Here is a 25,430-nt window from a genome sequence, read left to right as displayed (position 1 = left end):
CCTTCTTAAGGCTGAGTAACGTTTCACCGTATGTGTTCGCCACACTTCGCTTATCCCTTTATCTGTTGAGGGACACTTAGATCGTTACTTCCATCTCTCGGCTAGAATGAAAAACACTCCTATGAAAGTGGCGTGCAAATATCTCTTTGAGATTCTGCTTTAAGTCTTTTGGGTATGTACTCAGAAGTAGAATTGCTGGATCATACATTAATTCTTTAAAAAAATGTTTTTGAGACACCACCGTACTGCTTTCCATCGTTGCTGCCGCAGTTTGCGTTCCCCGCCAGCCACGCACCAGGGTTCCAATGACCTCACATGCTTTCCAGCCCTTGTCATTTCCTGATTTGTGTGGTAGTAGCCATCCTGAGTTTTGGGTGTGAGGTGGTTTCTCATGTGGCTTTGATTTGCAGGTGTTGGATTTTATCCTAAGAACGGGAGGGAGCATTCAGAGGATTGGGGTGGGGGTGGGGTCTCGGAAAGATCCCATTGGTTGCCCTTGTGGAGAATAGATGGTGAGTGATCCCGAGATGCATTGGGAGGGGCTGGTCACTTGGATGAGGATGAGAGCAGAGGAGGTAGGGAGTTGTCAGGTCCGGCTGTATTTTGAAGGTAGAGTTGACAGGTTTTGAAAATGGCTTGGAGGTGAAGTTTGAGAGAAAGAGAGGAGTCTAGGATGACTACGGATTTTTGGCCTGATAACGGTGACTCCATTAACTGAGATGGGGACCAGTGGAAGGGGATTGGTTTCACGTAGGGAAGGGAAATCAAAACTTGTATTCAAAGTATGTCACATTTGTAAAGCTACACGTTAGAGATTCAAGTGGACGTAGGTTGAGGTATCTGAAGTTCAGAGGGAGAGAAGGCTAGGCTGGAGATGGGGATTCAGGGGTCCTTTTGTGTACTCGGTGCGTTCAGCCGTGGGGACCCAATGAGGTTGCCGAGGGACAGGGTAGCAAACTATGGCCCCTGGGCCAAATCTAGCCTTCTGCTTGGTTTTGTACCTAGTTTTCATTTTGGGGCAGAAAAAGAATCGTTTTTCATATTTTTGAATGTTGGAATTTCTTTTATGTTTATTTATTTTTGAGAGAAAGATAGAGACAGAGCATGAGCGGGGGAGGGGCAGAAAGAGAGGGAGACACAGAATCCGAAGCAGGCTCCAGGCTCCCAGCTGTCAGCGCAGAGCCCCATGTGGGGCTCGAACCCACAAATGGTGAGATCAAGACCTGACCGAGCCGAAGTCAGACACTTAACGGACTGAGCCACCCAGACGCCCCTGGAAAATTTTTTTTAAAGAATGTTTTGGGGGCTCCTGAGTGGCTCAGTCGGTTAAACATCCAACTCTTGATTTCGGCTCAGGTCATGATCTCACGGTTCGTGAGTTCAAGCCCCCTGTCGGGCTCTGCACTGACAGTGTGGAGTGTGCTTGGGATTCTCTCTCTCCCTCTCTCTTTCTCTGTCCCTGCCCCACCCTCAAAATAGATAAATAAACACTTAAAAAATAATGTTTTGTGATATGCAAATGCATGAAAATGCACGCAAATGATATGAAAATTCAAATTTCAGTGTCCACAAATAAGGTTTTATAAGAACCCAGCTATGCTCATTCTTTTACATATTGTCTATGACTGCTTTCCTGTCCTAAGCAGTGAGGAAGGGAGGGAAGAGAGAGAAGAGGTGCCAGGATTGAGGCCTGGGCAGGGCCTGTCGAAGATGGTGCCTGCTCCGTGAGCAACCAGGTGCAGGGACCCAGCAGACCGGCTTGCCTCCCGTCCCCAGGCCAGCTTAGCACCTTGTGGATGGTGAAGTCAGGGGGACCCATAGCAGGCACATCCATTAGATGGAGCCATGTAAACCAGCGGACGTTCAATCATATTTTCCTTACCGTGTTAATTTCCTGGGGCTGCTATAACAAATGACTACCGACGGGGGGGGGGGGGGGGGGGGTCAAACAATGGCTATTTATTCTCTCATTGTTCTGGAGGATGTAAGTCTAAAGTCAGCAGGGCCATGGTCCAGACAAAGGCTCTAGGGAAGGATCCTTTTCTGCTTCTTCCCAGTTTCCGATGGCTGGCTGCAGTCTTTGGCGTCCTACTGCTTATTACCTGCATCACTCTAGCCTCGGCCTCTGTCTGCCCATGGCTTCTTCCTGTGTCTAAATTTCCCTCTTCTTCTAAGGACACCAGTCATTGGACGAGGGCCCACCCTAATCCAGTATGACCCCATTTTAACTTGATGGCATTTGCAAAGACCCTGTTTCCAAATCACCTGTCACATTCACAGCTTCAGGGGTTAGGACTCGAATGTGTTTTTAGGGGAGACAAAATTCTGTCCACACACTGGCACACACAGATATCACCTGGTTCAATCTAAGAGCACTTAGGCCCTTGAGTTGTTTTTGGTTTTGTTTTTATAATTTTTTAAAAATATGTATTTTTGAGAGAGACAGTGAGAGCGAGTGGGGGAGGGGCAGAGAGCGAACGAGACATATGATCTGAAGCGGGCTCTGCATTGGACACTTAAGCAACTGAGCCACCCAGGTGCCCCGAGGTTTTTTTTGAGAGGACACATCCAAGTGACCATGCTTAGGGAAAGAAAAAAGAAAAAAATCCCCAGTATTGGTTTTAAGACCCTGAGCTGTACTTTCTTTCCTAACACTCCCCCACTGCCTGTGGGCGTGCCGGCTCCCGCCCCATGGGCAGATTTGGAGATAGAGAAACACCAGTTCCTCTGACGTCACCACTGAGCTCAGGCAACTGGGCTGTGAGCTTGGGCAGAGGTTCTCTGCCCGGGATTTGGAGGCACGGGGACCGAGATGCCACGTCAAGAGGCTGTGTGACCTTTGACAAGTCAGCGCCCCTTGTCCCTCTGAGTCAGTTTCTTCTCCCATAGGAGGGAAGGGTCATGGTCCCATCTCTTACAGGGTGCACGCGCGCAGACGCACAGAACCCCCGGGGACTTGTACCTGGCAAGCTAAGGGATTTTACTGGATTGTGATTCGGTGGGAGCTCCTGGGCGCTGTCCTGCTTTGGCACCGGTCTCTCCAGAGTGGAGCCTGAAAACGTGATGCTGTTTCCCGGTGAGGCAAGTCTGACATCACATCATGACTCACCGCTCGAAACGTGCCATTTAATCTGTTGCAGATCAAATTTTGTGAATTTGGAAAGTGGCTGGATAACTTTTCTTCGTGTCTCTCTCTCTTTTTTTTTTTTTTCCTGTTCCCGGTTGTGGTGAAATACACACAACATGAACTTCACCGTTGTAAGCATTTCAAAGTGGATAATTCAGGGGCATGAAGTACACGCTGAACGTGTACTTAATTTTTCAGAATTTGTTATCACCCCTAACAGAAGTGCGACACCCATCAAGCAGCAGTCACTCACCACTGCTACCACCCACAGCCTCGGGCCACCACAGATCTTTCTGTCTCTATGGATTTGTGGGTTCTGAACATTACACATAAATGGAATCCTACCCCATGTGGCTTCTTCCACTTTGCGTAATGATTTCAAGGTTCGTTCATATCATATCGCCTATCAGTACTTCCCTCCTCTTTATGGCCAAACAATATTCCATTGTGTGGATATGCCACATTGTATTTATCTATTCACTTGTTGATAGACCTGTGGGTTCTTTCCACCTTTTGGCTGTTGTGAACGGTGCTTCCATGAACAATCCCGTATGAATTTTTGTTCAAACACCTGCTTTCGTTTCTTTTGGGTATAAACCCCGTGGTGGAATTGCTGGGTTCAATTCTGGGTTGAACTTGATGAACTGCCAAACCATTTTCCACAGCCGCTGCACCTGTTTGCAGGCCACGGCAGCAGTGTATGAGGCTTTCGCTTTCTCCCGAACAATGTTGTTGCACTTGGCTTATTAGATGCAATAACCCCTCCTGGGTCAGGTCTGGGGTGGCCTGGGCCAGCCCGCTGCTTGCTCTCTGTCGTTTTTGCTGTGGCCAGAGACCCTGGGAGCAGGCAGCAGCCCACCCACTCTGATTCCCTCAGAGTGGATCGCTCCGGTGGGTCACTCACGGCCACTTATTCAGGAAGGTCTTCCAGAACCATAGGGCTGACCCTGGCAGTGAGGACACTGGGTGCAGCTGTCCAGACCCTCTGGGGCAGTCACGGGAGCAGAGGATGACAGTGGTGACAGTCCCCATGTTTCCTGGACTTTGACCTGAATCAAGTGTCCTTTTCCACTGCCTCCTGCCTGGCTCTGCTGGCTGAGAAGTCAGGTTGAGGAGTCAGTTGGGGCTCTGTTTGCTCCCACCCACATCTTCTGGCAATTCTGTACTCTGCTGTGATAGGCCTGCTGGTCCCTCTGGGTTGGATTTTCTCTTGTCCTGGACACCCTCCTCCCTGTCCCCCACCCCAACCCCCCGCCACCCTGCTCTAGCTGTGCACGGTGCGCTCTTACAGCTCTTTGGCTTTTGTTTTGTTTTTAAAATAAAAAATTTTTAAGCTTATTCATTTATTTTGAGAGAGAGAGAGAGCACGAGCAGGGGAGGGACAGAGAGAGAGGCAGACAGAGAATCCCAAGCAGGCTGCACACGGTCAGTGTGGAGCCGGAGGCGGGGCTTGAACTCATGAACTGCGAGATCATGACCTGAGCCAAAATCGAGAGTCGGATGCTTAACCAAGTGAGCAACCCAGGTGCCCCATAGCTCTTTGGTTTTTAAGGAACATTCCACCGTACCTTAGAAAAGAAGAAGAGGCATCCCAGTTTATAGTCAGACAATCGGCCGTGAGTTCATAACTTACACGTTACCCGCAGTAACTCATTTATATGCAAACAACTGGATCGAATTATCTAAGTAAATATATCATTTATTCTCCGTGTTCTGGAGCTCTGGGGAGAATGTCCCAGTCTGGTGGTTGACCTTGGGCCCTCAGCGGCATTTCCTCTCCTCTTGCCCAGTTGAACTGTACTTCTAGATGTAGTTATGAGGAAGTTGGTGAGCATTTGTACCTGGATGCCTCCTTAACATGACAGCGTTTTTCTCCCCGGGGAAGAGTGGAGCACCCCCCCCCCCCCCATCACAGTTGCCTTGGAGACAAAACAGCCCCCTGCCCTTCCTGGTGGGATGTCCTTTGAGAACACCATCCATTCTGGAAGTGGAGGCCTGGCCCACAGCACCTTTGGGGCTGGGGGCCTGCCTCGGGGGGAGGCTGAGGAGACAGTGACGCCTGACAAGCATCATCTGGGACCGGGGAATGCGGCGGGAGCGTGTTTCTGGTGCCCGGATGCATTCTGCTTTGGGTCTGTCGTTCTTCATGAGCTATTTCAGGAAATGATGTTTTCAAAAACAAAGTTGTCCCTGGCCCAGCGGCACTGGGTCATTCCATGCAAACAGTCCCCATGGGCCGAGGGAAGGCCCAAAATATGCAGGTGCATGAGCGATACCACTTGGCACGTGAGGCTGCATAATGTTTGCGGGCCTTTGCCTAGAAGTTCTGGTGCGAGCGTGGCTGTCTGCTCAGGAAGCAGCCCCCAGGCCTGGCTTTTGGCTTTTGCGTCACCGCTAGGGTCTGTGCTGAGCTCAAGATTCCGAAGGCAAAGGACACATTGCTGGTGCCAGTCGGATCCCCCAAATGTGTGCACGTCATTTTTGTGTCAATTCTGTTTCCATCTCTGGGGCCCTGTTCTGGGCTCGGCAGGGACTCCGCACAGTATTTTTTATTTAAAGAAATTAATCTGGGGAAGGGAAGCAGCATAAATCGAGGAAGAGTCAGTGTAATGCTCGGTTTTTACTTTTTGTGCGTGTGGTCTAGTCTCGCCAGCTTTTGTTCTCAGCCAACGGAGACGATAGATGCCTGTTTTTTGCTGCGTGGTGCAGAACTGAACTGCTTGCTAAGGAAACGTCAGCTCACCTCAACCTCAAGGTTGACATTCGGCATTGGGGTTTAGGGGCAGGAGGGAGAGGCAAAGGGAATGGAGGGGAACTTCGGAAGGACTGATATTTTTTTCCTTCTCTCTCCTTAGTTCTCTGCTCTAGGCCAACGGGAAGGCAAATAAAAGGAGTCTGCCTTGATGGGCCCTGGGGGGCAGGGCAGGTAGGGCCAAGTGACTTGAAGGGAAGCCTCTGGTCTCTGCGTTGGCCCGGGGCCACAAGCCCCCTCCGCTGCTCCCGATCCTGCCCCTGACACACACAGCATGTCCCCTCCTCAAGTCACACACATGCACACATCCCATACGCAAACCACACACACACACACACACACACACTGTCACACACACACCCCCCACATACCCTGTGGGGTTGTGCAGGGTGTTCTTCAGGAGGGCTCACATTCCTGGAAGAACAGACTGCATATGTGTTTCCCAGGGTTCCCCTCACGCAGTCACGAGTTACATTTCTGGCAAACACGGTGAACCCTGGAGCAGGATTTACAAGCTGCATCAGTTTGCTAGGGCTCTGTAACACACTGAGTGGCTAAAACAACAGAAGTTGATCGTCTCAGCTCCAGGGGCCAGAGATCTGAGGTCAGGGCGTCAGCAGGTAGGTTCCTTCTGAGGCTGTGAGGGAGCGTCTGCTCCCGGCCTCTCCTCTGGCTTCTGGTGGTTTGCCGGCCATCCTCGGAGTCCCTTGGCTTGTAGACGCGGCACCGCAGTCTCTGCCCTCGTCATCACATGCCTTGCTGCCAGTGCGCATGTCTGTGTCCAATCTTCCCCTTTTTATGAGGACACAAGTCATATTGGATTAGGGCCCGCCCTACCCGAGGGTGACTTCATCCTAACCAACTATATCTGCAATGACCCTATTTCCAAACTAGGCCACATTCTGAGGTCCTGGGGGTTAGAAAGTCCAGCACATGAAGTTGGGGGGGACACCATTCAGCCTGGAACAGCAGGCTTACGGGTGCTTACCTGCTGAGTAGGGCTCACTGCTCTCTGGGGCTTTGGACTCTAGAATCAAGACTTAGGGCTTTTGGACTACATGCCTTGGGGACCAAACAAAATGCCTAGGATTTTGAGCAGGTTAGATGCTCATCATTATGAGCAATGCAAAGACAAGCAAAAACCCGTGTGTCCCTGGGTCCTCAAGAAATGTATAGCCTGGTCATAACCAAACTTGACAATCGCCCAAGGCATCGTAGCTGGCAGAGCATTGCTATGCTTATTATCCGCTCAAAGCCTCACAACTAACAACCTTGAGAGGCAGGTCTGGCAAGAGCTCTTATCCCTACGTCCAATAAGAAGTAACTTGTGCAAATATCATGCTATTAGTTGGAATCAGAAGTTGGGTCGTCAGAAGACGCTGTGCTTGGCTCTCTGAGGAGGTGGGGCCAGACATATGGGGGTGAAGGTGCTCATGGGGTTCACTTTTGGGGGACCCAGAAAAACTTCATGAAGGATGTGGCATCTGAGAAAGGCCTTAGCTAAAACCTGAGGGCGAATTAGAAGGTTTCGAATTGTAGGTGACGATTATGTGCAAAGGGCTGTTAACTAGAAGGGTCTCTGAGCCCAGGGTGCACCCAAGCTGCACAGCCCTTGGGTGACACGGTTTCCTCACCAGATCTGTATCACCCGTCACCACAGTCTGAATGTTTGTGCTGCCCCCACATTCATATGTTCAAATGCTATTGGCCAATTTGATGGCATTGGCAGGTGGGGCCTTAGCCAGGTGATTAGGCCACGAGGATGGGGCCTTCATGAATGGGATTAGTGCCCTTACACGAGAGACTCCCGTGAGCTCCCTTGCCCTTTCCACTGAGAAGTCTGCAGCCCACCAGAGAGCCCTCGCCTGACCATGCTCACACCCTGATCTTGGCCTCCATCCTCCATAACTGTGAGAAAAAAGCTTCTGTTGGTCTGTTGTTGATGAGCCACCCAGTCTGGTATTTTGTCACGCTAGCCCAGATGGATTAAGACACCCATTGTCACCTGTGTCCTACTCATTTTCTCCAGCTCCACGCCATCTGTTCAAAAATAGAAACGCTTACAGCTTTCTCTCCACTGGGGCTCAAGTCCAGCCCTTGAGACCAGGAGAACCAATCGCCTACACCCTCCTCCCTCAACAAAATTCTCCCCACAGCCTTGGCACGTATCGATTAATGCAACTTCCATCTCCAACGGAAGAGCTCGGTGCTGCTCCCCATCGCTTCCCCACGCCTCATCTCGTCTGCTTCTGAGAAGAGCTTCCTTCTGGGCGGGGCAGATCCTGCTGTTGCCATTACAGAGCGGTGGCAAGGAGCCCGTGTGACCTGCCCACGGCCCCACAGTTGGCAAGCCTGAGTGAGACTGAGCTTTCCTGCATTCAAGCTCGGGTCTCACTTCCCTGTGTGGTGTGGCCTCTGGGTGGAGGTAACTTCTCGAGAGATTATGCATCTGCTGTCCTTGCAGAAGAACCCTCCATGGAGGCCGCTGGATTTGCAGAACGACAGGGAGAGGGCTGGCTCTGCAAAGAACATGGGAATTTCCAGGAGGATAGGGATCTGCATTTCTCCCAGGAGTGATTTCTCTGGGGGAGAAGGTGGTGCCTGCTGTTTAACCTCGGGTGAGACGGTTGTGTCTTGTATTTAAAACCGAGAAGGGGCGCCTGGCCGGCTCAGTCGGTTAAGTGTCCGACTTCAGCTCAGGTCCCGATCTCGTGGATCGTGAGTTCGGGTCCCACATCGGACTCTCTGCCGTCAGGGCAGAGCTTGCTTCGGATCCTCTGTCTCCCTGTCTCTCTGCCTCTCCCCTCCGCCCCACCTCAAAAGACAAATAAACATAAAAAAACACAAACAAACCAAGAAGAACGATAAGGCTTGTGGAAATAAGCAATTGCCTGAGCTGAGGATTAGTCATGGGGCCATTTGTCAACTCTCCCCGGGACCGTTCCTTAAACAGGTTTATTGTTTCTCCTGTTTAAAGCAAAGCCCTTTTGGCGTCACTTCTCTCCATGTAAGCACGGGCTCAGGTGGCAGGCAGATGCTTCAGGTGGCCGAGGGGCCGGCGTGATGACAGGTGGGCGTGTCTGCCACATGACCTTTACAGGGGGAGCAAGACGGGGTCTGGCGCCAGCGGCCGATGACCTCACCATGACCTGGGGCTGAGAGCACGGAGCCTGAGCCCACAGACCCCAAGTGATCTGTGAGGAGCCGAGGACACACAGGCCGGCCAGCCAAGCAGGCCGAGAAGAGGTGCGGTCCTTCTCTCTGACACCTCCCCTGTGGCAGCAGGGGGACTTTGGACTTTGGAGCATCACCCGGACCAGGCACTAGGTCCAAGCGCCTGGGGTGTCGGACCCTGGGGAGCTGAAGGGCCTTGCTGACCCAGGCTGCACACGAGGTGTTGTCCGTACAACTGAGGCGCCTCCCAAGTTTCTCAAGGGCAAGTTTCAAGTACATGTGAGTGTTGTGATGAACAGAAAAACTAATTTTGATGTTTTATTAGTAAATCTTCATTCAATAGATCCTCACGTACCGTATGCTAACATTTAACATATGCAGAAGAACCTGAGGATAAATGAAGTGATTTGACCCTGTCGGGGGCTAAATTGCGTTCCCTCTCCAAATCCACATGGGAAAGCCCTAGCCCCCAGTAGCTCAGAATGTGACCGTATTTGGAGACAGGACCCCTAAAGAGGTGATTCTGTTAAAAATTAAGGCTGTAGTAGGCTTGATTCGACCCAACTGGTGTCCTCGCCGGAAGAGGTGATTAGAACACAGAGAGAGGCACAAAGAATATGAGATCAAGGCCAGAAGATGGCCAACCATCAGCCAAGGAGAGAGGCCTCAGAAGACTATGTTGACACCTTGATCTTGGGCCTCCAGCCTCCACAACTGCGAGAAGATAAATGTCCATTGTTTAAGCTCCTGAGTCTGTGGTATTTTGTTACGGCCGCCCAAGAGGGCTTACAGCTATTCAAAGGGATTGTCCTACTTGGAAAGGTTGTTGAGCACTATTTCTGCTTTGGGCCACGTGTGGAGTTCAGGAGGCCCGTGTGGAGGCTGGAGAAGCTCACTGGTTGGGCAGCTTCTCTCCACCCCCAGGTATCCATGTGACAGACCTGGGCATTGACGCTCTGTGTTGAGAGGCTTGCTCCTAGCTGGCGTATCCATTGGGCTTTTGTGGCAAAAGCCAAGCTCACAAAGCTAAACAGAAGGCTTCAGACAGGACAGAAGGAAGTGAAGACTGTAGCCAGAAGCCCAGCCAAACACCGCGCACCCAGTCTGGACACGGGTCCTGCTGGCTCTGCCCTCCTTGTGGATGTCTCAGCGGCTGCTGCTGGACGGCTTCTTGTGGGGCCTGCTTCTCACCATTGCTGCCTCTGAGTCAGACCCTGGATGGGCTGAGCCCAGGCCACGTGCTTGAGCCCTCACAGAAAGATTGGCCGGGAAAAGGAAGTAGTCAGCATTTTCAAATTCGGCACTGGAACATTCTAGATGGCTCCCACGAGATCCGTCTGTAAGATGGAGCATTCCCCACATGCAGGGATGCTGGGCAGCCAAGATAATCACAAATGGCCTCTAAAATTGGGAAGTCTATGTGTGTGTGTGTGTGTGTGTGTGTGTGTGTGTGTGTGTGCGCGCCCGTGAGTACCTATAGACCGGGGCTGGAAATGACCTCAGAGGAGCAGGTAGCTAAGAGATTGAATTTAGGAGTCATACAGATGGGTCTGAGTATCAGCAACCTTATTTGTTAACTCTCGATCCCAACAATACATGACCTGCTTGAGCTTCAGGTTTCTCATCTATAAAACGTGGGTGATAATGTCGACCTTGTAAAATGATAGGCATCAGTAGTGGTAGTAGAAATATCATGATAGTCACGTGACAAATCTATCCTGGACTCCGAGCCTAACTGCAAGGTCTGATTAGACTGACCTTGCAGTTTTTCACCTGTCTCCCTGCCCACAGGTGGTCAAGTCATCGTTTTCACCTGTGTCCTGACAGACCCCCTCAGAACGCAGGCGCCTTAAAGAGGACGAACCTAAGCTCCAAGTGTAAGCTTTTTATTGCTGTTTTTTCCTATGTCATGATGGCCCTCTAGGGCTTGTTGGCTGTCCCCCAAGTCCTTTATGGCTCTAACCTTCAGAAAAAGAAGTAGAAGGAGGAGGAAACGAAAAGCTAAGATAAAATTAAACAATCGGGTTTCCCACTGGAATTTGCAAGGAGGTGGAGTTTACGAGCGGGAGGGCTGGTGGGGTGGTTCAGTGGCTGGGTTTTTATGAGCCACCAGGCCAGTTATGAGGGAGTCGCTGGAGTTTGTTGACATGAAATCATTACAGGGTGGACAGTGAGACACAGACTGACCCAATGTGTGTGGAGGGGCAGTGTGTGCCCAGACGACACACACACCACCCTTTCAAATGGGTTTTTTTTAACCACAGTGCCTCGATACCTTTTATAGAAAGATATTGCTGCTGATAGTGATCCCGGGGCCACGTAACCATCAAGGAAATACTGGATCCTGGTCAATAGATTTTTACCGTGAAGTGCATTTCATTGTGTTCTAATTCTTGGAAACTGACAGACGGATGAGTGATGTAAACGGCAATTCTCTATCAACCACAATGTTGAACGGAACAGAATTCTCTGTTCTTCCACCTACTCAAATGGCTACCTGATTAATAGCAATAACTAATAGTTACCCATAACATTTGTACAGAAGACTCCTTTTTTTTTTTTTTTACCTAGGGTAAAAATAAGTACATAGTCAATTTCTGGATTGCATCACATTGGGAAGCATTTACCTAAGCTCCAGACTAGTATATTTGTGCCAAAATTCCTAATCAAGATAGGGTGATGTGATGAATAGATATTTATAGAAGGCGGCTTTCATTCTGGCACCCACCTTGGGCTTCTTGAGCAGCAGGCCAAAGGATGATCAGATCATATCTACTTTTGGGCAGGAAGCTCCTGAAATGATTGATTTACCCAGATGTGGGGTTGCGGGCCCTCTCGCTTCTTCTGTTATGTTTGACTTAGTCATGCCATGGACATGTGGAAGTAGGGGGAGAAGACAGTCTTTTGGGGAATGGAGAGAGCTGGGCAGAGGAGGTGGATTTAGAGCAATAAAGCTTGAAAGATTGATCCACATAGCCAACAGATATCCATTGAGCATCTGCCACGGGATATACAACAGGGCACAGAATGGACACCACCCCTGCCCTCATGGTAGGTATGTGGTTTTCGGGTCACTCTAGGCCACAAGAAGGAAAGTTGAGAAAGACGGAGGAGAGACTGAGTTGTGTCAAGTGGGCTTTTCTCATTTGTACATTTATTTAATTCGTCCAGCATATACTGATCACCCACCACGGGCGGGTTTTGTGCAAAGACACTGGGGATACAGACATGACCAGCCGCCGTCTCCAGCACCTGGGGAGTCGGAAGGAGGCGCGGCTATTCCAGGACAATATGTCTGAGTTCTGGCAGAGGCAGGCTTAGAGGAAGAAGATGCACACCCTGCTAGAGAAGGTACAGAACAATTCCTGGAAAGGGGAGATGGTAGAGGTCTCCATCTTGAAAGCTGAACGAGAACACGCCAGATGGCACAGGGAGGACAGGAGGATTCCAGGAAGAGGGAAAGGAAGCCATGAATGGGGGAGGGGGCCCAAGTAGAAAGCTCTGAGGTGGGGGAGGGCAGATGGTGGAGAGCCTTGATGGGAAACCCGGTTTTAATCTACATCTGAGACATGATAGGGGCCACAGCCAGGTTCAGGGAGTGACTCAGTGAAAATTACATATGAGGTTGATGACGTCTACGTGCTTGTTCGCGATCAGGTCCTTAAACAGGGAATGCCTGTTAGCAAAATAATTAAGGTCCTTAAGAGGCAGGACCATAATTTGTTGGATTTTTGAAGACTTAGTGGTTGGAGAACAATAGTTTAATGAAAATATTGACTGAGTTTAGGACTGCCAAGAAATTCGAGAGTCTACACCTCACTAATAAAAGTGAAACGAAAATACATTCTTTTTTGAAGAAAACTAACACTAAGGCAGTGATGACTATAATTAATCAGAAATCCTTTGTCCACAGACCATTCTGGCTGACAGCAAGAAATTAAACATTGCCCTAATTGGGAAGGAAATTATTAATGGCTGCTACTTACTTGTCGCGATTTATTGCCAGTCTCTGGGGAGGAGTTGGGGTTGGGGGGAGACGCAGAGAGGTGCAGGTGCAATGGCTTTGACGAGCATCAGTGACACCCCGCCTTTCTCTTTTCTCTTCTCCCCTTGCCTTTTCCAAAGTGGACTGGAGAAACTAGACTCCACACCCAGGTGAGCTGAGGGAGGAGCAGGGAGCTGTGGGAGATGGGACAAGAAGAGCAGTTCAAATTCTTTATGTGAATTCTGTGTGTGTTGGTATAGTTTTACCCCCGTTTTACCTTTTTACACCTTTTGATTGAGTGAGCGTGGAGCCCGGAAGCCTCTGTGGGATATTGCCTCAGAGCCTTGGTTCTAGCTTCAGCAGCCATCAGAATCCCTCAAACAAGAGCTTGAAAATTGCACCTCCCTGGCCCCCTGCCACCCCCTGTCCTGGGCATTCTGTTTACCCACATGTGGAGGGGAAATACAAAATCTGTATTTTGTAAAGTTCCACAGGAGTTTCGGATGGCTCACCTGGGTTGAGGCGTTGACTTGGGGGCTCATGTGTGTTCTCTGGGCTTCTATTTTATTTATTTATTTCTTAAATGTTTATTTTTGAGAGAGAGAGAGAGAGAGAGACAGCGAGAGCACGCACACACCGGGTAAGGTCAGAGAGAGAGGGAGACAGAGGATCCCAAGCGGCTTTGTGCTGACAGCAGACACCCTGATGTGGGGCTTGAACTCACAAACTATGAGATTGTGAGCTGAGCCAAAGTCCAACCCTTAACCGACTGTCCAACACTTAACCGACAGAGCTACCCAGGTGCCCCTGGGGTTCTATTTTAAAGATTTTTTAATTTTATATTTTTTAAAGTGTTAAAAAAATGTTTAGTTTTGAGAGAGACAGAGAGATATGCAATGTGGGTGAGGGGCAGAGAGAGAGAGGGGGACAGAGGATAGGAAGCAGGCTCTGCACTGACAGCAGACGGCCCGACGTGGGGCTTGAACTCACACACTGTGAAATCATAACCTGGAGCCGAAGTTTGACAGAGACTGAGCCAACCAGGCACCCCTGGGGTTCTATCTTAAACTGTAAATAGCCCTGGGAAGGTCGAGTTGCTCTGGACTTTTCATGGCTTTGAGCGAACCGCTTTGAACAGGCTGCCTTTCCAGACATGCAGTACGATTGGTGTGCCTTTATGGTGTGGGGTGTGGGAGTTCAGGGGAAGGCTCTGAACGAATGTTCTAGAAGGGGGTTGGAGCATGGCCTCATTGGATGCCTTGAGGCAATTAAGAAGGGTACAAGGTAGAGAAGACCTAGGTGTTAAGAGAGGCTGCCAGGAGAGAGAAGAGAAGGCACGAACGCCTCCAGCTTCTGCGGCTTTGCTGTGCAGGACCACGCCCTGGCGTGGAGCTCGCTTATCTCCAGCCTCTCCCCTTCCCTGTGGTGGGTGGGGCATACCAGCCTGCTGAGGAAATACCTAGAAATGACCTATGGGGCAACTGTTAAGACTGGTACTTTTCCACTCCATATGTTGATGTGTGCTTCTAAGATCCCCAATATGTACTCCTGCATAGTCTTGAGGAGTGCTGGGGCTCCCCAGAGGGACGTTCAAGCTCGGGCTGCATCCCGTAATGGTGGTTCTTTGACTCTGTAGAGGTCACCACAGAAGGGTTTCTTTGTCATTTGCCATCGCCATTTCTCCTCAGTCTAGTGTCTGCCCCTCTTGGGCGATTTCTGATGGTGGGATATGTTTTCCACTGGGGCCTACGCTTACCACCTGCCTCCCAGTTTTCCCGTCGCCTTCAGAAGCTAGTTATTTTTACAAAGGAGCACTCCTCCCTCCAACCCAATCTTAAATACAGTTTTGGAACAAGGAGCCTGCCTCCTCTAAGGTAACGGCCGCTCTCCTGTACCAGCTGCTGTCACTTCCTTCACATGAGTGGACACGTGTTTCCTCTCCTGGTTCCTCTTTATTTCTCTGCCCTTCCCCCTCTGTGGGGATGAGGGCAGGCAGGGCTCCTCGCACCAGGTGCTGTGTATCTGATCAGTGCCCTAGAACCGACTGGCAGAAGATTCTGACCAGGTCTTCCTACAAAGTCTCCACCAGCATCTGGAGGTTTGGGCTGCAGGACAAAGGCTGGTTCCCCATCCATCAGCTTTCTCGATGTCTTCTCTTCCTGGGGTCAGACTGGAATGTACTGCTTTAGTTTTGGACAATTCCAGACGTAGCCTGTGCCAGGGGTCTGGAGGGAGACAAAAGGAAAAGGGACGCCCACTTCAGGAAGAGATTTAAACAAGATAAAATTTTCTCTTTCTCACGGAATTATCTGAGAATAAGCAGTCTAACGGCCCTTAGCGTCAGGGACGGAACCCAAGATGTGGCCTACACGAAGCCGGAGGTTTGGCCCTGCTGCAACACCGTCCCCTCAGGGAGCACCGTTGGCTGCTGTCTCGGCCTCAGTTTAAAGCTCTGTTGGCTCGCCCCGACCTGAGTCCTAGGTATTTTGTGCCTGCTCCTTCTCTAGACTGGGATGTCCTTGAAAGAGGCCACCACAGCCCTCTGCTTTCCTTCTGGCCCCTTCCCCCATCCATCCCCAGCAGAAGCCGTTGTGAACCTCGGAAAGCCTAAGCGACGTTACTCACAATTCACATTACTCCCCTGCTCTGTGCCCTCCCATGGCTTTGCCTGAGGCCTCGAGTAAAATCCATACTTGTCACCGTAGGGCCCCTAATGACTCCCAACATCATTCCTTCCTACTTTCCCCTCCCCTCACTCACCACTCTCCGGCCATGTTGGCCTCTCCCATCCCGCCAAGCTCACTCTGCCTTGGCTGTTCTTCTGCTTAACACGCTCTTCCCTGGACCTCCATGTGGCCTGCTGCTCCTTGTTATTCATTCCACAGTCCCAACGTTACCTCTTCTGAAAAGCCTTCCAGACCACCTTTCTAAGTGGACTTCCCCATCCCAGCATAATTCTGTGCCCTGTTACCCTGTTTGAATGTCTTCATAGCATTTAGGATTATTAGAATGATCTGTTTGATTTGTTTTCCTGTTTGCCTGCTGTCCGTTCATTACCCACCCCCACCTCCCACCCACTAGACTGTAAACTCTACAAGACACTCTATGATTGAGTCACCTTGTGTCTCCAGTACCTAGAACTCCAGCGTGCAGGGATGGGAGGCACTTGGCTATGAACCAGGTGAATCCTGAATGTTTCACAGCACTAAGCTCAGTTTGCTCATTTAACAAAGCTTTCGAAATGATTCTTATTTCAACCAAAATGTGAATACAGTTTTGGGTCTTCTCCAGAAAAACTAACTCACGGAGCAGCCTTACAAAAACATGACACGTTTGACAGAAATAGCTGGACCCCAGATTGCACGTGTAGGGGCGCAGGCGGGGTCCTGGGCTATGGGAATGTTTGCCAGTCCAATTTAAGGTGTGCGTAAAGAGTGCAGAATAAGCTTTTGCTTGTGCCCCCTGTACCAACGTCCTCTCTGGTGCCTAGTGGCAAGCTGGCAAGAAGCAGCCTATGAGGGCATGGGGCAGAAAAACGTCAGTCCTGGATTTTTGCCTTGCTCCAGCCTCCTAATACCCATGAGGAGATAGCAGCTCTCAGCACCTGGCCCAGGCTCTCCATGAAATCCTGGCATGGCAACCAGATGTGGGATGCCAGGCCGCCACACAGGGAGGCGAGAGAGCTTCAGTGAAGGAGACCGGTGCTGACAGAGGGGAACAGAAGCACGCCAGGGAACAGCTGGGGCCCGGGACGGAGGCAGCGGGGAACAGACCTTGGTCTCCATCAAGGTTTCAAGCCATCCACTGACATCGCTCGTCAGGGATTTTACCGCTCTCCCAGGTCTGTGTGATTCACCACGATCCAGCTGGCAAGGTGAAGGGGCAAGGGGGTGTTTCCCCCATACTACATCTTCACCAGGCTCACAAGGTGGTCCCGGGGCTCCTCTGGGTGGTCTTTGGCGGGTAGAGGTTAGTGTCCAAGTCCCAAGGCAGACCGAGTCTACTTTCAGGGCGCATTTTCCACCGATGGTGTACATTTCCATTAAAAAGCCCTAAGTGAGCATTGAAACAGAGCCATGATGAAGGTTATTCGCCCAGACACAAACTCCTAAGATATATTTTGTGTGCTGGGGAAGGAGCGGCCCCCAAAGGCTGAACAAATGCAACTCAGGAGCTCAGCATGTAGGTGGTTTTTGTGGTTTTGGCTTCACCGAAAGTTCCAGAGACGGAGAGGTTTGGCGATGACTATGAGGGCATCTGGTGTGGATCACTCTCTTGGTCCAGTTGAATTGAATCCACCAAGTAGGAGGCATGTACCTGCGCCGTGCCAAGCACCGTGTTAGGTGTTGTTGGTGGACAGGAGGCCTGTCAAAGTCTGTCCTCCTGGACCTTATTATTCGGTGCGGGATGCAAACAAGAGTTGCCCTGGTAGCGATGTGATCACAGAGGGCGGCAGCTGCCTCTTTCTCGTCCGGACCCAGAGATTTGGAGTCCCGAGGCCCAGTTCAAGTTCCCAACCCACCAACCTCTAGCTGTTGAACTTTGGGCCACTTACTTAATATTTTTAAGCCTTAGCTTGCTCGGCTATAATATTAGGAAATGACATCTGCCCTGTCCACGTCATGGGTTGTTAGGAGGGCCTGATGAGATAATTTATCTGCAAGTCTTTTTGAGCTCATAAGGAGACCTTTGAATTGTTATTGGGACGACCAAGAACTTGGTTTCGGGGGGCGCCTGGGTGGCGCAGTCGGTTAAGCGTCCGACTTCAGCCAGGTCACGATCTCGCGGTCCGTGAGTTCGAGCCCCGCGTCAGGCTCTGGGCTGATGGCTCGGCTGATGTGTCTCCCTCTCTCTCTGCCCCTCCCCCGTTCATGCTCTGTCTCTCTCTGTCCCAAAAATAAATAAAAAACATTGAAAAAAAAAAAAGAACTTGGTTTCGGAAGATTTCAACACTATTCTCTCACTGTTCACTGTTACGTTATTAACACTACTTATTATTAATAAGATGTGAAAATCTGAAAAAGCTATCAATATGCATTGTCCAGGATAGGAGCCACTGGCCACACGTGGCCTTTGAGCACCTGAAATAAGGCGAGTCTGAATGTGAACTTGGTTAAAAAAAAAAAAGAGAGAGAGAGAGAGAAGAATGTAAGCTATCTCATAATTTTTTATATTGATTACATGTTCACATGATAATATTTTGAATATATTGGGTTCAACTAAATAGGTGATTAGAATTAATTTAATTCCTTTTTTAGTGCAGCTACTAGAAAGTTTAAAAAAAATTTTTTTTTAATGTTTATTTATTTTTGAGACAGAGAGAGACAGAGCATGAACAAGGGAGGGGCAGAGAGAGAGAGAGAGAGAGGGAGACACAGAATCTGAAACAGGCTCCAGGCTCTGAGCTGTCAGCACAGAGCCCGACGCGGGGCTCGAACTCACGGACCGTGAGATCATGACCTGAGCCGAAGTTGGACGCTTAACCGACTGAGCCACCCAGGTGCCCCAAAAGTTTTAAATGACATACATGGCTCCCATTATATTTTTACAGGACGTGCAGCTATCGAGGCTCTCTTTGGAAACTTTGTTCTGCCCACAAGTACTCATGGACATTCACATGCTTTCAGAGGTCGTGTAGACGCCCTTAAAATCCCATTTGTGACTATTTTAAAGGTCGCTTTTTATTTACACCGAAAATACGTATAAGAACTGTTTCTGTGAAATTAGGTCACAGTCAGCGAGAACCAAGAGACTTACATTCCTCTGTGCAGGAAACAGTTTCATCATCACTGCCATCAAAGACGCTGCATGGAAGGTCAGCTCTGGACTGTGTGTAGAGCGCTCCGATCGAGATCGTTAGATCTCTGCAGATAGGCGGCGAACGCGTCACTACAAATGTGGGTAGAAGGAGGACACCCTAAAGTTTCACGAATGAAGAGGTTTTCTGAGGATCAAGCCAACGGCCACGCTTCCCTCCCATCCCCGGATCTGTCCCCGCCCACCGCAAAAAGGCAAAAGGAAAAGGAAGAGCCATCCTTTTGCTGTGCCTCTCTCGCTGAGTTCCCCTTCACATTCTCTGAGGAATTATCTATGCCTATTTTATCAGTGGAGAAAAGGAGGCTCAGAACGGCCCAGAAACTTGCCAGCCGTCACGTGGGTAGAAGCAAACTGAGAAGCAAATGCTTTCCAGAGTTGGGCCGCGTCTGGGAAGTACTACCTTTAAACATGGAGTCGACTGCGACCTAACGAGACCCAAGGAGTCTGCTGGCCGGCCTGGTCCCCAAGCAGAAGCAGATCACTGCCCAACTTCTACGTGTGGGACGACCCGTGGCAACATAAAGGGCAAACACACAAGGAAGTCTTTCTTTCTGAGAATGTTTCCACTGCAGTTAGGTTAGAAAATGATCCGGGGAAGATATAAACTAGCTCTTTCATTTAGCAAAATAAAATGCCTCTCCACTTGGTAATCTGGGTGGTGGAAGTCCCAGCCAGAGTCTTGGTTTTTAAAGGTTTTGTTTAATTTGCCACCCCCACACCTCTCCTCCCACCGCCTAGCATCAGGCTGGACAAGAAGAAAGGGGACAGTGGCCTGGCAGATGCCTCCATGTGGTATGTCCTTGCAGAATAGCTTCAGCAGCACTTTATATCAAATAACCAGGGGAAAAAAGGGAAGTGGAGGTGATGGGAAGTGTCTGCATTTCCTGGGGTTTTGTTCCAGTTTTAATGAATAAGGATAATGCATAGAGTGTCTCCATTTCCAGAGCTGTGTTTTTTCCTTAAACACTGCCGCTCTTCATGGGGAAAGAATGAGACATTCCTGACACATGATTTGGCAGGTCTCAATCATAAATGATCCAATATTGGCTTTCAGAATCCCGTTCCAGATTTGGCCCAGACTCCAAACCCTGTCCAGGCACCAGCTAGATGAGTACCTCTGGGCCTGGGCGGGGTGCCAGCCACACTTTGAATAACATTTGTGGAATCTCCCCAGGGGTTCTGGTGAGGAAGGCAGTGATTTGTTGTCCGGATAGCTTTTCCCTCCTTGGAAAAGAGCACACGGAATGAAAGTGCATGAAGGACATCAGGTGTCCCCACAAGAGTTTCATAAAAGCAAAGATGCGGAGGAGCCACCATGCAGGGACCAAGTGAGGAACGTTTTGTCCCCGCCCTAAGGTACTTGCCCTCAATCAGCTAATCCCACTATGGTACAGCTGGTGGCACCTGTCAAGTTAAAAAGTGAAATCTACCAAACTTATTTGTCTTTGGGGGTGGGGCTGTGTCTTTTCCTGAGTGGTGCCCCGTCCGGCATTTCTCGAAACATGATCTAGAGACTCTTCTGCATTAGAATCGAGGGGATCTAGTTCAACGGTGGATTTTTGGTCTCCTAATCACCTACCAAGTATGTGCGAACTAGAGCCAAGAATTTGCTTCACAGCAACCTTCCAGGCAATCCTGATACACCCCGAAGTTGTGAGCCATTGGCTATAAAAAATCCTTCACGTATTTTTAATCCATCGCAGCACCTCGTGGCGGTGGAGAGTAAGACTGGCTTCGTTTTGCTGATGGCCATGTGAATTTGTTTCACTGCGTGTCTATTTACTGTAGGGAAAGTTTGAACTGCTAAAGACAGGGGCTACTTTAAGCCTTTGCTCTTGCCAATTGATACATGTGTCTTGTCCTTTTGCAGTTATGGTTATCATCTGCCCACTAACAGTATTTCTAAGAAGCTGCTTCTCTGTGTCTTCTGGGAAGAATGTATCCTTCAATATATGTGATTGCAGCCTGTTGATAAAAGCAAAAGAAAAATAATAAAACCCACTTTGTTGAACTTCTCATTTTTCCGAGGCCAACAATTTTTAAGTGATAAAAAAGCAGTTTAGTGAAACTGTTTAAAATCTTCCATGAGTATATATGTACTTGTGTATTCATATACTGATTCCTGTGTATTTGATCACTCAAGAGTTGCCCGGTCCTCAATGATAATGCTTTCTGGAATTTACACTGTGCATAAATCTGGACTGATGTCTGTTGCTGAAAGGACACTGATATTAGATCAGTGTAGCAAGGAGTCAGAGTACTGATCATTTTTGGATAAATTTGGGTGGATCCAAATTGCTTTATTTTAGGATCAAGTGAAGTTTTTAGTTTTAAACTTCCTAGTTTAAAACTATCTGGTTAACTTAGGCAAAATCTATTACATTGGACAGCAGTAAAAGCAAACCCACTCCCAAAGTAACAAGTGGACCTTAAACCAAATAGTCCTTAGTTACTATAAAACCACCCTAGCTCTCTAAATGCCCTAAGCCACTGCATCTAGGGACCACATGGAGTCAGTTAGACCAGATGCAGATGCCAATATTAATTGACAGCCACAATATCTTTCTTTTTATGAACATTGGCATCTTTTAGCCATCAAGGAAGCTCTCTTTGTAGTTCATCTAGTTAACCTAGAGATACCAGGATGACCCATGACACATCATAGTGAGCAAAGGTCATTGCTTCTTTCACTGTGCGGGCATGGAGAGCCTTCAAAGTGTGTAGCCAAAAAATTTGTTTTAGAGGAGATTCATATAATGATTTTGCTGGTGCTGTCAGGCCTGAAGGTCATATGAAGTTCAGCTGAGCTTCTCTGGATCATTCTCTCAGGTCCCCTTAAGACTTCCCTACTCGATCACAGAAATAGGGATCCACCTTGCTCAGCAACTTGCTCCTAATAAACACTAACTGTTATGATATAAAATAAGGAGAAAATATGCAAAGCGCTTTCAAAGCATACGTGTGTGAGTGTGAGGGGATGCATGTGTGTGTCCTTTTCTTGATCTGGATGGGAATGAAAGCAACTCAGGTCTTAAGACATTGCAGGGTTTAATCCAGAAATCAAAATCCACTCAAAGTATTTTAAACAGAGGATATTTAATAGAGGAAATTGGTTAAGCAGCTGATGAAATCTCCAAGAAGCCAAACAGAGGGCAGCGAAGGAATCCAAAAGTCAGCAACAGTGGGAAGCCACTAATTCCTTAGACTGGGGAGTCGGAGGGAGGAGGGGTGTTACCAGAGCTGAGAGTTTGGTCACCCAACAACCCTGGTGGGCATGGCTGGTGGGCGCTGGGAGCCAGGCAGGAGATGGAGTCCTCGCTGAGATGCCCCGTGAGGCAGACAGAGAAGGGGAGAGATACTCTGGTTTCTCCCTTCTTCCCACTCTTCAATCTCCTGCCAATGCTGCCCCTTGGCTAAACTCGCCTGGAACCCTGGAAAACACAATCTGCAGGGGTCAGTTTCTCTGTGATCAGTGCAAGGCAAGGAGGAAGGATGGGTTTCACCCACACACTGCCTCATTAGAAATAGGACTGACTCCTTGCTGTCAAATATGGAACTCATGGAAGTATGGAAATTTTGGCTGATTGCCTTGACCACCTACTGTAGGGCATCTTTTCACCTGAACTCTATAGTTGCTTGAGTGTGATAAGCCATGATCATCAAAACACAGATAAGGCAGGGCGCCTGGGTGGCTGAGTCGGTTAAGCATCCGACTTCAGCTCAGGTCATGATCTAGTGGTCCATGAGTTCGAGCCCCACGTCAGGCTCTGTGCTGACAGCTCAGAGCCTGGAGCCTGTTTAGATTCTGTGTCTCCCTCTCTCTCTTACCCTCCCCTGTTCATGCTGTCTCTCCCTGTCTCAAAATAAATAAACATTAAAAAAAAATTTAAAAAAAAAACACAGATAAGGCAAGTGTAGACCTTTATTAGAAACCCTTGTGCTTGGCCATCTACCTGTTGTGACTGCCTGGGGCAGTGTAGGGATTCTGATAGAGGTTAGAAATGGAACTAGAAGCCCTTTGAAAGCCACGAAGAAGGGAACAATACCTTCCAGAATTCCTCCTCTGGAATGGTCTTGTGAAACTAGATGGAGACTCTTTATTAAGCTATCCTGGTTCCTTCTAAGGAAAAATCCATGTATTTGAATAGTTGTGCTATCCTATACCATGCAGCTAATAGATTGATTCACTATGGCCACGAGAATATAAACATCATTATTAGAATAACAATCCATGAATAAAATGCATCCTTAATGGGAAGACCATTCATGCTGAGAACTGTAAGTAGCTTTGTTGTGCTTTCCATTTTCTATATGGCTCCCCTCGTCTGCCTACATACAGTAATCAATCTGGAATCCCACCTACTTAATGGCATGATTTGGCCTTTTCAAAACATAAACTTTATGTTTTAAAGTAGTTTTAGATTTACAGAGAAATTGTAAAGGTTGGACAGAGAGGTCCCATATACCCCACACCCACTTCTGTCTCTTATTACATCTTTTGTTAATATGATACATTTGTTACAATTAATAAACCAATACGGATAGATTATTAATAATTAAAGTCTATACTTTATTAAGATTTTCTGGATTTTTTTCTGATGTCTTTTTTTTGTCTTCCAGGATTCAATCCAGGATACCACATTTAGTCATTGTGTCTCCCTAGGCTCTTCTTGGCTGTGACAGTTTCTCAAACTTCCTTGGTTTTTGATGACCTTGACAGTTTTGAGAATACTTGTCAGTTATTTTGTAGAATGCTCCTCAATTGGAATTTACCTGATGTTTTTTTCTCATGATTAGACTGGGACCGTGGGCTTTGGGGAGGAAGAACACAAAGGTGAAGTGTCATTTTTACCAAGTCGTATCCAGGGCACGTAGCATTGACTTGACTTATCTTGTTGGTGTTGACCTCAATCACCTGACTGGGAGAGTATTTGTCAGATTTCACCGTAAAAGTTATTTTTTCCCCTCTCTCTCCATGTTGTCCTCTCTGGAAGGAAGTCACTATGTAAAGCCCACTCTTAAGGAGGAGGAAGTTATGCCCTACAGCCTTGAGAGTTGGAATATCTACACAATTGATATGAGATTCTTCTGCTTTGGAGATTTGTCTGTTCTTTCTATTTATTTATTCAATCAGTTATTAATATCACAATGAGCTCATGGATATTGATTTTATTTTTTGGATTATAATCCAATACTACTTTATTTTGTTGCTCAAATTGCTCTAGTTTTAATCAATGGAAACTTTTCCCGTTGGATCCTGTGTCCCTTTGACAAACCCCCCTTCATTGTGAAGTTGTTTTTCTTCTTTTCTAGGGGAGCACTTCCTTAGTTTCTGGCACTACAATATGTCTCAGGTTCATCTTGTATATTTTCTGCTCCAGTCCTAGAATCAGCCATTTCTCCGAGCATCACTGGATCCTTATATTGGAGTACAGTTTAAGAAACCAAGATCTAGGTGCTAGATATGCTCAGTTTGACTGGTTTTCATCCATCCGCCCTTTTCCTAAACGTACGCTTTTTTCCCAGTGCCAACTTTGGACAAGACTGGATCAGATGAGACAAATGAAATACAAATAATTCTCTTAATCCATGGTCCAAGAGAGGTGCTGCCTAAGGGGTATGAATAGAGCTCCATGGTAACTTGAAGGTGGAAGGAGACTTCCAACTGGAGATATGTATCACAAACGTCTTTGTTCTTGATTCTAGACTTTATCTCCTGTCTTGTAGGTCCATATCTTAGTAGCTCTGCTCATATCTACCTTCCTATATGAGGGTCTGTAATATTAGCCTGACCTGAGTTTGAATTCTGGCTCTGCCACTTATTAGCTGTATGACCTGGAGTGAGTGTCTCAACTGCACTGAACCTCAACCTCAGTTTCTTCATCTGCAAATTGGGGATGGTGATGCTAACAGGAAGAGGCCTTTGGGAAGACTAAGGAGAAGACATGCGGCACAGTCAGGCCTAGAAAATGCTGGCAAACAAAATAGAAATGACAGCTAGTGTCTTCCTAGGGTAACATTGTCTTGGAATAGCAGCTGGTTCCTAGGCCAGAGGTGCAGAAGAGGCTGTATTTAATGTAACCTGTAAAGGGTAGAACCAAAGAAGGATCTGTGGAATGGCCTGGCTCTGGGGGTAATAGTCAGGCATGTCCTGCAGATGACATCGCTTTTGCGAAGTAAACCATAAACAATCAGGGTCTTGGGGCCACCTGGTATTTGGTAGCTCAGCACAAGCTCTAGCATGAGGAGGCATCTGCTGCTGCAAAAACAAAAACAAAAACAAACCAAAAAAAAAAAAAACCCCAACATGAGTCATGCTCATCAAAATGCATTAGCACAGCCTCTGACAACGACATCTGCCTGATGTTCCAGAAGGGATCCTCATGCTAGGCTTCCCCACTATAGAGCTGCTCCCTTAGTGACAATGCACCTAACAAATGGTTTTCTGTTCTGTTCTCCTATAGGAATTAAACTAAACCCCCTCAGAGAGGCTTGAGATCTTTTAAAGGCAGACGAAACACAGATGTCATGAACTTTCCCATGGGTTAGGTGCATCTCAGAAGTCCTAAAACAGA

The sequence above is a fragment of the Panthera leo genome, chromosome C2 (assembly GCF_018350215.1).
Source record: "Panthera leo isolate Ple1 chromosome C2, P.leo_Ple1_pat1.1, whole genome shotgun sequence".
NCBI lineage: Eukaryota > Metazoa > Chordata > Mammalia > Carnivora > Felidae > Panthera > Panthera leo.
This window is presented reverse-complemented; position numbering follows the sequence as displayed.